This window comes from Lynx canadensis, chromosome F1 (genome assembly GCF_007474595.2).
Source record: "Lynx canadensis isolate LIC74 chromosome F1, mLynCan4.pri.v2, whole genome shotgun sequence".
Taxonomy (NCBI): domain Eukaryota; kingdom Metazoa; phylum Chordata; class Mammalia; order Carnivora; family Felidae; genus Lynx; species Lynx canadensis.
The window spans coordinates 3,589,969-3,602,779 of record NC_044319.2 but is presented as its reverse complement, the minus strand read 5'-3'; the positions used below and the strand labels follow the sequence as shown (position 1 = coordinate 3,602,779).

The 12,811-nt window shown below is 39.4% G+C and overlaps 1 protein-coding gene across 2 annotated transcripts in view; it reads left to right on the top strand.

Moving 5' to 3' along the window:
* The first annotated feature begins 169 nt into the window (after positions 1–169).
* Positions 170–12,811, top strand: part of CNST (consortin, connexin sorting protein) — a 119,117-nt gene continuing 106,475 nt past the window's right edge. The window contains exon 1 of one of the 2 annotated variants that reach the window (XM_030303169.1): positions 170–254. The gene's annotated coding sequence lies outside the window, so the exon portion shown is untranslated. Of the gene's footprint in view, positions 255–489; positions 587–12,811 lie in introns of those variants that run through there. The other variant, XM_030303171.1, reaches the window with a different exon arrangement.

Below are 12,811 nucleotides of genomic sequence, written 5' to 3'. Positions count from 1 at the left end.
CTATGGTTGTCCCTGCGCTTCCTCTCTAGCCGCTCGCGCTCTATGCTCCGCGGTCGCGGGCTGCCCGCCGCCCGCCGGCCCGCCGGGAAGGGTGCGCAGAGAGAGGCGGGGCGGGAAGGCAGAAGGTGTCTCCACCGGAGCGGCGGGAGACCCGAGCAGGCTCTGTGACAGCGCTTCGGCCGCCATGTCAGCGAGCGGGGCTGGAGACAGACCCGGCGCGCAGCCGTAGCCCTCCGGTCGCCTCCGACTCCCAGGTGAGGAGAGGGAGAGGGAGAGCGGTGCGGGGCAGCGGCCGGCTCGCGGCCGGGGTGGAAAGCCCCCGGGACCCCGCGCGCCTCCCCCGCGCTGTGCGCCGCGCGCCGCCTCTGCGCTCCGGGGGAGGTGTAGCCCCCGCGCCCCCTGCGCCCGCCGGCGCGCCTCCCGTCCCCCCGGCCCGGGTGTCCGCGCCTCCTCCCCGCGGCAGCAGCCCACGGCCCGGGCTCTGGCTCTGCGCCCTCGGGGGTGGCCCCGCTTTGCCTTCGTACCTGCGCCCCCGCCTCCACCGAGCGCCGCCGAGTGTCTCCCTGCCGTACCTCCTTCTGGGCCGGTATTTACCTTAATGTTCGTTTGTAACTCGCGTGTTGATAAGATTTAAAGTTAAGGTTATAAAAAAATTACAGTTTGAAAGCTTTAAATCCCCTTCTAGGCTTAGGAAGGTTGCGACCTTAGGATGCTTATTTTGATCCCTCCGTAAACTTATTCAGATACGTGCCGCGGAATGCAATTTTGAAGACCAATTCCAAGGACTCTAAAAATAGGATGCTCTAATGGAAATTTTGGCAGTCTTTTTACCTCTCGGGCAGTGTTAGAAGACTCGATTCTTTGAGAGTGATTTCAGTGTTTAAGGATTATGCTCAGAAAGAGATTGGCCCGTCACTCTTTACACCAGGACAGGAAACCGCATCCAATCAACACCCTGTGAAAATATGTACAATCCTTTCTGCTTACTGTGCTCGCGGCGTAATTGAGCTTGGTATTTAAATGCACAAGAAAAAGGTTTCTGAGGAATGTATCACCTGGCGAATTGAAGTCTGAGGATTATACCCAGCTGATGAATCTCAAAATGGATAAAGAAATTGACAAGCAAATATGCCCCCCCCCCTTTTTTTGGATGATAAATTTGCTAGGACACTGTAGAAAGTATCTGATCAGCTGTTGTGGAAGCCGGGGGGAATCGTTGATCTAAATTTCCTCAAATTCATTTTTTGTATTGACAGTTTTCTAGAAGTGATTCTTGCATGCTCTGAACACCGAAGGAAGCTTTCCTCACGATTCTTTAATGAGCTGTCACCTCCTCTATCCTTTTAAAGATATTTTCATAGATTCTGAAATACACTGGATTTTTTTCCCTTAAAAGTCCCGGAGGCCTGAATATTTTTAAATCAAATAAAGAAGAAAAATGCCATGATAGAGGAAGAAATGGTTCACTTCTAGAAATTGATTTTGAATTTTTCATGTTTAAAATACACTTAAAAAATTGTACAAAATATTTATTTTAAAATATATTTTCTTATTTCATAAGATTTGTGGAAGAAAGGTAGCCTGCTCAGCCCTAGAGAAGCTGATGTTTCTTATTTTGCTTTTGAGTCGTTTTGGGTTTTGGGTTTTTTGTTTGTTTGTTTGTTTTGGACAGGAGCATGAGGTTATGATAATTATTTCCCTTTTTATAATGCTAATGGTTGTTTGTGGTTGAAGGTGCTTCAATAATAAAGACACAATCTTACACATTTTATTTTTCTGAGGCCCTAGGTACTGGAAAGGAAATAAATGTTAATTTCCCTTTAAAGGTGTGCCTTACAATCAGCATTCAGATCTACTTTATTAGAAAAACATGATTTGCTTATTTCCCATCATAGTTTCTTCAGAGGTGTGGTTTTTGTGTCCTGTGCTATTTTTTCCCCTTTGAGGTAATCTTTCCTTAAAATGGTGTCAGGGCAAAGTGATTCTATTTTTATACTCTTCTTAAGTTATTTTTGATAATATCAACTGATCGAGAAAATAACTGCTTTTTCTTTCGGCTTTTAACTGGCAGTTGTAATTGGGAAATGTCCAGTGATAGATACTCCTGTTTGCTATCAGCACTAAGTCTGTAGGTCTGTAAACAGTGCTGGAAGGGACGGCAGGTCTGTGACAATCCAGCTGTAATGCAAGCCACATAAGCAATGTAAAGTTTTCTAGTCTCATTCACAAGGTAAAGAAACAAGTGAAATTAACTTTAATATATTTTACTTAAACCATACAGTTTCAAATGGGATGTTTGGAAAATTGAGAATGAGATATTTTACATTCTTCCGTACTAAATCTACAAAAGCTGGTGTTGATACTTAGAGTACATGTGAGCTCAGACTACCCACATTTCAAGCACTCAGTAGCCACATGTAGCTGGCAAATGGCTAGGATCTTATTGGGCAGCTCGTAGCGACAGTATTGCTACATGATTTTTAGGATGTCTTCCTATCCTGAGAGTCTGGGGTAAATCCAATAGGGTAAGTTTAAAAATCCTTTTCTTAAAGTGCTGTGATAGTCAAACTGAGAAGTTTCTTCCTTCTTTTCTTTTCTCTTTTCTTTTCTTTTCTTTTCTTTTTTTTCTTTTCCCCAAACTGAGAAGTTTCTGTGCAGGAAGAAAGTTCCAAGAAGTCTCTTCCTCTTGGAGATGACTGTCTTAACCCTGAGTAGGATAAACAGGTGGACAAGTGCATGTTTGGTGGAGGTTGTAAGATGACTAGGGTGCTCAGTCATTTCCTGGGATGTCATTGTTACAGTTATTTACATCTGCATGTCAACAATGTGTCAAGATGCTTTGTGACTCTCTGTTTCCTTTACCTGTGTTACTAAGTAGGGAGAGCTTGAATGGGTATAAATGTGCTTCTCTGTATGATGGCATTTCTTGTCAAAGGAAAGAGAAAATCTTTTCAGCAAAATTCAGAAAGAAAGGGTATATTTTTTGGTTCAAAAATGCTAGGAGCCTGGTTACGAGCAAACAAGTAACTCATGTATGGTGGTTTAGATAAAGTTAGAAGGAAATACGGCACTTTCGATACAAAACTACGGACATGCTGACTATGTACGAGCTTTAAGTTGTTTTTGCAACAGGGATGGTGAGTTGCATGGAACGATCTCTTGTTCAGAGCTATTAAAACTGAAGGTAACCCTGTTGGAAAACTAACCTTATGGCTAACTGACCTCAGTGGGATCAATAGGACCTATCATTGTTCTTCTCTTATATATTCAATTAAACTTCCCCTAATACTACTTTGCACTGTTTACATCTACATTTAATATTAAAATTCATTGTCAAAATTCATCTGAAGCCCTAATTAATATTTGGTGTAATCTAATATAAGAAATACGCCTCCTCCCCAACCCTTATGGTATAAAGAAATCTTAAATTACCCGTTCAGTAAGCAAAATCCCTCTAAAATCTAGTCATTGTAGAGCTGTCACAGTGTTGGCATTGTGTGGAGTATTAAAAGATCAGAGACAGACCTGGGGAATACGTAATGATTGGATGTTGCTTGTTTCCTGAGACATACATAGATGCACATTATAGCAGGAAAATACAGTGTTTTCATTTGTATCTAAATCTAGATGACTGTCCATTGGCACCATTTTCTTTGGATAAGAAAGAATATAGTTCCTACAAATTAGTCTTAACAGGTTTTTTTTAATTTGAGGAAGAATAATTGAGAGTTTGGCAATTTTCATTTTTTAAAAAAGCTCTTAAATGATTAAGTGGCCTCTCCAAGGATTATATTTTTATTGAGAAATTCTACACTCAGTGTATCTGTGTCTTGATACTGTTGTGAGCATTCTCTCCAGTTTAGGGCCCTGAAGATTCACACAAATACAGGCTTTTCTTTATCTAGGAATCATTCCCTTGGGGGAAATTATATTCCCTTTTACCGAGGGAATACTTTTGTTTTTCATGCATTTCAAATGATTTATTTATAGTATTCTTTGAAGAAATACATCAATAGTCAACTGCATCTCAATAAAATAAAAATAAAAGCTCTGTCCGAGCAATCTAAAAAGCAAAAAAGTGTAAAACTTCTGAATCTTATGATAGCTTGAGATTTCCTACATTGTTTTAGTCACAGTTGGGAGATTGTGCCAACATGTTTGGAGATGGAAACTTTTTGCCATCACATCACTCCTCCCTGCCATCTCTTACTACTTCCTGTTTTCCATCATTAGCCATGTGGAAAGGAAAGATAGTACGTGTCTGTCAAAATACTGACACATTAAGTTTAGTTTTCCTTTTGACCGTAGGAGGAATTGCTGGAGCAGTATGTGACACATATTGTCACCTTTATTGACATTGGCCTTTTGACATTTGAAATGACGGTACCTAAGAGATTTCAGGAATTAGCAATATTTTGTAACTGTCCTGTCTGTTAATGCTCCTAATTACTTAGCCTGTTTTTCCTGTAAGACCACTACCTAAGTAATTGCTGTTTTTTTCTGTGTTTGCTGCATCTAGAAAACTCAGTGAATTAAGTGGCTGTGGGTTTCTAATTTCAATGAAGGCAAACTAACATTTTAAAGATCTTTTATATTACAGATTTTGAAATAAATAATTTCCTTAAAATATGTAAACTTTGTGATAAAGTTAAGAATGATGTTGTTCCTGGGTCACCGGGATGTGGTTCTGGCTCAGTCGGTTAAGCGTCTGACTTCGGCTTAGGTCATGATCTCACGGTCCGTGGGTTCAAGCCCCACGTCGGGCTCTGTGCTGCCAGCTCACAGCCTGGAGCCTGCTTCAGATTCTGTCTCCCTCTCTCTCTGCCCCTCCCCTTCTCACGATCTGTCTCTCTCTGTCTCTCAAAAAAATAGCATTAAAAAAAAAAAGAAAAAAGAATGATGTTGTTCCTGGGTATTTGAGAGCGTACCACTGACTTTATTTTGTGCCTGCATTGCTTTTTCCACTGTTTTTCCCTTCTGCTCATATTACCACTGTGCAGCTAAATCTTAAGAGTTTACAGATGAACTGAAAAACATTGCTTATGGTTTTTTTAATGAGAACTTATTTTTGTGAATATGTATTTTATTTACTGAAGCCCCCTAGTGGAGTTATTTCTTCTGTACCTTATGAAACACCAAAGTTTACTTCAGTGTGTTTTTCCCCTGCTGGTGGAGCATGAAAACAGTTTACTTAGGTCTTCAAAGGACTCTTACCCACTAATCTGTGATTTCCTCCCTCAAATGCAGCTCAGATGAAAAGGGAAATGGAAGTTTGTAGAAACTATTCTGATCAGAAAGGAAAAGGCTGTCTGCCCATTTGTGACTTCTTCATCCAGATTCAGTCAGCAGGCTTTATTTTCTTCAACAGCTTATAATCACTTTCTTCCTTTTGCTCCAGTAGTTAAAAAATTGTTGTGGAGTTCTTTGCCATGCTGACAGAGTCATACGTAAAGCATCGTGGAAGCAATGTAAAGAGCCAGAATTAGAAACAAGGTTCTGTGACTTGCTTATTTTAATCGTATATGTTTTGTGACTGAGAAGAGAAAAAATGGTTTGTCTTCTTCGTCTCACATCTGAACTCGAGCTTAAAAATTGATCGCCTATGTCTTTATCAAGCAAAGCTCATATTTTCACTAGCCAAAGGACGATCTGTTTCTTATTCACCCAAAATAAAAGAGTATGTAATCAGGAGGTAGTTTTTACTTATATCAAGTGGCCTCTTATTTAATTATAATTTTGTAGATTTTGATGCCTAGAGGCTTTTTGTCCTTTTTTAGCTGTATACCTGGGGGTTCGCTAGTGAACTCCAACAGACTTTGACCTTTGTCAAAATGGCTTGCCTTCGCTGACAAGTTCAAAGAGTATACATACCTACATGTGCAAAAAGCTTATAAGCAAAAATTCTGCTCCAGAAGCACTTATCAAGACTGAGGAAACACTTATCAATATTGAGGAAACAAATATTCTAAGAATGCCTGTTTACAACTAAAGCCTCCGTGTGCTTGTCCAGTACTTTGTATAAAACCATGTACTTTGTGCAGCCTTTGCTGGAGAGTCTCCACTCTGTTCTAGCTCTTCAGAGTATGTGAGACGGTATCCAGAATGCCACTACAGCGTATTCTGCCTTACCTCACCTTTTGGTTTCTTTCTATTCTTCTATCTTCTATGGAAAGTTCAAAAGTCGGAGCAGGTCATAGTCTGTTATAAACTTGAAGTGGGGGAGGAATACAAATGTTACTCCTTCCCTCTTGCCTCTCCTTCCTTCCCTATTACAAAAGTAGTAATGCTCCAAAGAGAAGAAAAGGTAGATAAATTTTAGGTTGAGGAAAATGGCGTTATTCAAAGATTCGTATTTTTTCTATAATTAAAGTTGAACAGAAGCTTTACTTTAGAGTCAAAATCCATTGATATCTCTCATCCTGCTGAAGATGACTGATGGATTTGTCAGGAAGAAATTCTGAGTACAAGTATACTTTGAGTGCACAGACCTAGGCTATACTAGAGTATATTTAATAGTACTGTTTTTTTTTTATCACGTATGTTTTCATTAGGGAATACTTGACACTGACATAAAACATCTCTGGGGAAAATCGTATGCTGCCAACAATCTTTTTTTTTTTTTTATGTTTATTTATTTATTTTGAGAGAGTGAAGGCGAGCAGGAGAGGGGCAGAGAGAGAGGGAGAGAGAATCCCGAGCAAGCTCCATGCTATCAGTGCAGAGCCCAATGTGGGGCTTGAACTCACAAACCATGAGATTAGAGCCAAAATCAAGAGTCAGATGCTTAACTGACTGAGCCACTCAGGCACCCCTCTGCCAACAGTCTTCTAACGCAACATAAGGGGTCCTTCTCTGGGACAAATTTTTTTCTCTATTGGTTTATCCTTTTATTAGAATTTGTTACCTAGAGTAAACTGCCTTGCTCTGGCATTTTTTCTTTTCCCAAAACCCCATCAAAATACATTCTCTTGAATAACTTAAAGAAATCATAGTCACTTTTACACCCGTCTCTCTTCCTGCCTTTCAGTTAACTTTCAGTATGCTCTAGATATAAATCAGTATGTCACTGTTAGGTCAGACGGAATTGCAGGAGTCTGCAGTCCTTGATGTGCTCAGACTGGGAAATGGAGGTGGGAGTGATTGACAGTAAAAAGGACCGGAAGTTAGGGCCACATAATGGGACGTTGGTAGTGGCGTGTTGGAGATGCTGGGACTCATCTGAAGTGAAGAGATTGTTTGGGTGCCAGTAACAACATACGACTGGGATGATACTAGCTACACTGACCGGATGGTGAGATGTCGCTGTGGAACTTTGAGACTTGGTGAGATAGTCATTCCACAAGTGTATCAAGCCACTGCTTTTATTGTAAAACACAAAGTAATTGTTTTCAAATGAATGATCTGCCCCTTAGGTATGCAGGATGCATTGAAAGGGCCATGTGAAACAATGAGAGCCTTCATTAAAAGTAAATATAGCAGCCTCAACTCATACTGAAATTTCCTAATAACTTTGGAAATGATAGAATTAATGAGTTTTTACTTCTTGTTCAAAAGAACAATAGAAACTAAGCTAGAGAACTCCTGGCTTAGGTTTTGTAATTTAAAAATAGTGTTAAAATTGTGTTTGATGCTGTATGAATTATGTTCTTTATCTTAGTTGGGTTCATTCCTTAATTTTACTAATATCCATATGAACCTGCACATTACAGTATACATGTGTGTGTACACATTACAACATCCATACCCATTTTGGTGAATAATTTTGAAATATGGTGGCTTGTGAATGAATCCAAACCTAGCATTGGTTCCTATCAGCTTAATGGTTAATGTTTGAACCCATAGGTGATCAGTATTAATAGTAAGTACTGTGAGAAATGCAGTGGAAGTCAGCGTTTAAAACATTTGGTGAAAAATGCAAGTCCCAAGAATGTATACAGCTTTATATATGTAGATTCATTTTAACTTTTTTAGAAAGTAAAGGAAAACTGCATGAAAAACTTTTCTGGTTAGTATAATTTATAATTAATTCAGTAAATATTGTGTAGATTTTTATTTTTTCATTTTACCAGAATTTCAGATGCCACCTTTTTGACTTAGGATTTGGTAAACATATAGGGACAAATTCTGTAACCATTCAGATGAGTTTATTTCTAAGATCTGTAATATTCCTCCATAGAGATCTATACTTTGTGCCCTTGAAAACTGGCTTTGTAGAAACTCCTGTTTCTCAAGGTTACTGGCAAATATATAAGGCAACTCTTTGATGGTTCTCAAATAGAGCAAATGAAGCAATGACTTACTTCTGAGACGATGGATAAACACACGTTCCAAAATTTACACGAGATAGTACATGTCAAAGTGTTTAACCTCCACAGTGTTTAACCTACAGAAAGCACTTAGTAAATGGTGTGTTTTAAATCTGCTAAACTTGTGTGATACTCTTGTATTTACTTATATTATTTTCTTTTGAAAGAAATGAACAATATTAATATTTAGATTACTAGTAGCATTCCTGGTGATTTTTTTTAAAATGTGTGTTCTTTATTCAACTTTAAAAAATTTTTATTTAGTATAAAAATATATCTTAAATATGCAAAATACAGAAGAGTGCCAAAGAGAAAAAAAAATCACTCGTACTGTCATTGACCAAGGAAATGAAGTGTTGGGACACCTGGGTGGCCCAATCGGTGGAGTGTCTGACTTCGGCTCAGGTCATGATCTCACAGTTCGTGGGTTCGAGCCCCACGTCAGGCTCTGTGCTGACAGCTCACAGCCTGGAGCCTGCTTCAGAGTCTGTGTCTTCCCCCTCTCTCTGCCCCACCCCCCACTTGCACTCTGTCTCTCTCTAAAAATAAATAAACATTAAAAAAATTATTAAAAAAACTATTCTTGCTACATGTTGTAAAATTGTTTTCTGTAAGTTGTGCCAATTTACATTCAATTTGAACATGTGCCAATGTGTATTTCATTGAACCCTTACCAGTATTACATACCTTGTTTTTAAAAATCCTTGTTAATTTTAGAGGTAAATAAGTTGTCCATTGTAGCCAGGGAAAGGTTTTATAAAAGGCTAGTGGGAAATAAAGTTAGAAGGGTTGCCGAGAGACTGGGAGAAAGGCTTTGGAGTGGGGATTTGAGCTGGAACAGGGCCGTGTGAGCAGACAAGACACCTGGAGTCAGCCTCCAGCCGCTTCTCACGCCTTTCCCATCCAGCCAAGCTTTCGTCGTTTCCTCTACAAACTCCTGGTCTCTGTGTCTGCATCGAAGGGCCTGTCCCATCCCACCCGTCCTTCATGTCCGTCTTTCTAATATTTTGGCTCACCCTTCGTCTTCTCCGTGTCTTTTCCTACCCGGCTGCCTGTCCAACTAAAACAGCAGAGCAGACTGTGTTCTCTGCGGATGGGCTCACTTGAGGAAGAAGGTGGCAAGCTTAGTTATTACCAAATTTACCAGCTAAATCAGCCTGCCTGCCCACAGGTGGATAAAGGAGTACACCAGGAATGGGGACAGTTTCTTTACTAACACCACTCTCAGTTTTTGTATCAACCCTGTCACATTCTTAGTAATTAAACTAGCGTATGTTCAAGACTTTTTAAAGTTTTTTCTGAGTATAAAAGTGGCCCTGTCAGTTGAGCATCCGACACTTGATTTCAGCTCAGGTCACGATCTCATGGTTCGTGGATCATGGTTCATCCATGGCTCATAGATCATGAGATCGAGCCACCTGTCGGGCTCTGCACTGACAGCACAGAGCCTGCTTGGGATTCTCTGTCTCTCCCTCTCTCTCTGCCCCTTCCCTTGTTCACTCTCTCACTCACCCTCTGTCAAAATAAATAAACATTAAAAAAAAAAGTAATGCAACTTATAAATCCATGAAAAGACAAATAATCAATTTAAAAGTGGGCAAAATACCTCAACAGACATCTCTCCAAAAAAGATACACAGGTGGCCAAAAAACACATGAAAAGATGCTTAACATCATTAGCTATCAGGGAAATGCAAATCAAAACCACAATGAGATGTCACTTTGTACCTCGAAATAAAGAGATTGGAACCCTTATACATTGCTGGTGGGAACATAAAATGGTATGACAAGTGCGGAAAACGTGGTTTCTCAAAAATGTAAACATCAAATTAGCATATGACCCAGCAATTCCACTTCTCAGTGTATACTGAGAAGAACTGAAAGCAGGTGTTCAAAACAGGAAACAACAACAACAACAACAACAAAAACCCAACCAAACTTGTATATGAATGATTATAGCAGCATTACTTATACTAGCCAAAAAGTAGAAACAACTCCAATGTCCATCAGCTGATGAATGGATGAAATGTAGAATGTTGAAACAATGGAATTTTCTTTGGCCATGAAAGAAGTGAAGTATTGGTAGTATGTTACCACGTGGATATACCTTGAAAACATCACACTAAACAGAAGAAGCCAGTCATAAAAGACCCCATACTGTACGATAACATTTATGTGAAATATTTAGAGTAGGCAAATCCATAGAGACACAAAGTAGATGGAAGGTTGCCTGGAGTTGGTGCAGAGGGACTTGAGAGACTGGACAGTGACTTCTAATAGATACATGGGTATGAGAGTGGGGGAGGTTCAGAGCTGATGCAGTACTCCAAAATGTGTTGTGACATAGTTGCACAACTTTGTGAATACATTGAAAACTGTTGAGTTGTGCATTCTAAATGTGTAAAATGCATGGTCTGTGAATTATTTCCCAATAAAGCTATGATTTTTAAAAACTCAATTGGAAAAAAATGCAGATTTATCACAGAAGATGTATAAAATGCAGAGAAGTGCAAAAAGGAAAAAAAGTAATATATTAGAATATTCATTTTGATAAGCTGTAAGAAAATAGTACAAAGTAATTCACGGTCATCACAATTGATAGTATATCAAATGATGATCAGAAATCTAATTTTTACAGAGCAGCATGATAGAAAATTAATGCTATTTTAATTTCATTGGTGTTTTAAGCACTTTTATTTTTAGATTTGTTTTGGTTTAATAGTTGTACTGGAGTTAAAACCATATAAAAATTCTGTTTTTACATCTTTACGTGGGATTCTAAGTAAAAACCATATGTCAGCGCTTAAGGACTATCATAATTTTTTTTTTTTAAAGCCATTCAAGAAAACCAGTGGCATTAATAGTTAGAATTTAAAGAGCCCATGATGGTTTTATTGCTGAGGAAATTAAAGCTCAGAGAGGTGTCTTGCGAATCTTTTCACACAAGTTGTTAACAGGGCTCACGTTAGAATGTAGATTTCACTATTAGCAGCCCAGCGTTTTTTCTGCTTTATCACTTTCTTCTCACTGACTCAGTAGTTTCTACTGGCTTGTCCCTTACTGTTTCTTGTCCATGAGCTTTCTCTCCTCAAATAGAGTAGTCTCGGACACAGGTTATACCTCTTAATTCTTTGATTAAAGACAGTTCAGCTTAGTAAATATGAAGATCTAACTAATGGACTTTATGAAATGACTCATGGGACACTTGGCTGGCTCATTCAGTGGAACATGCGATTCCTGATCTCAGGATGGTGAGTTCGAGCCCCACGTTGGATGTAGAGATGACTTAATAAAATTTTAAAGAAAACCAAAAAAATAAACCGATTCATGAATCTGGCAGCATCCCACCTAGCAAGTAGGGGGAGCTCCAAAGGGCAACAAAGGGGAAAGGTTTTAAAAGGCAGGAGAAGGAAGTCATGAGCAGAAAAAAAGGATTATTTCAGATGAGGTCACCTTTTTTCTGGGACAGAAGGGTCTTGTTAGTGGATTACCTCATCTTCCTCTGAGGGATGGAGAGGGTCCGTGGGACAGATTGCCCACTTAAGACTGCATTTCTGGGGAAGGTTGGAACGGCAGTCAGGTTAGGTTATTAAGCCCCAGTGTGGCGACTTGGCCTAAGTGACACCATTTTGGGCCTGTGGTTTTCTTTTCAAAGAATTGTTTTTCCCCCCACCATGTTATTCCCTCCCTTCTACTTTTATCTCCTCATGCTAATTCTCTTTGTAGACCCTCTCACAATTCTCTGGGCTCAGGTGATTCTGAAACTCAGTAGTCTGGGTGATAGCCTGTACTCCATCCACTATTGTATACCTATTACTCAAATCCTCAAAGTCTATCTCCATTTTGACTTGGACCTCTGAGCTCACTCTATTATTTTATAGTCTTTCACCTTTAAACTTTTAGGACAATCCAGGGGTGCCTGGATGGCCCAGTCAGTTGGGCATCTGACTTTGGCTCAGGTCATGATCTTGCGGTTCATGGGTTCAAGCCCTGTGTCGGGCTCTGTGCTGACAGCTCAGAGCCTGGAGCCTGCTTCGGATTCTGTGTCTCCCTCTCTTTCTGCCCCTCTTCTGCTCATGCTCTGTGTCTCTCAAAAATAAATAAACCTTTTTTAAAAATTTAAATAAATAAATAAATAAATGAAAACTTTAAGGGCAGTCCTGTTGATAAAATCATGTCTTAATTTCAGTATGGGCGACCATAATTCTTCATTTTCATTTTGCCTTTTAAATGGGCATGGAATGACCTTTTATGGTTTTCTCTAGTGGAGAAATCCAGTCAAGAATGTGAGAAGGTGAACCTTTCTAGTAAAATTGTAGTTGAAGAGAAAGAACAGAAAGCCGGTTTAAAATAAACTTGATGTTGGTCTCATTCCATCTGTCTCATTTCTATCTTTAAAACAGTTCTTCTGTATTTTCTTTGAATATTTAACCTTTATTCTTTCATTTGTGTAGCATGAGCAGGAAGGATTTATAATTACAAAGTCAGAACTTTCCAGGTCAGATA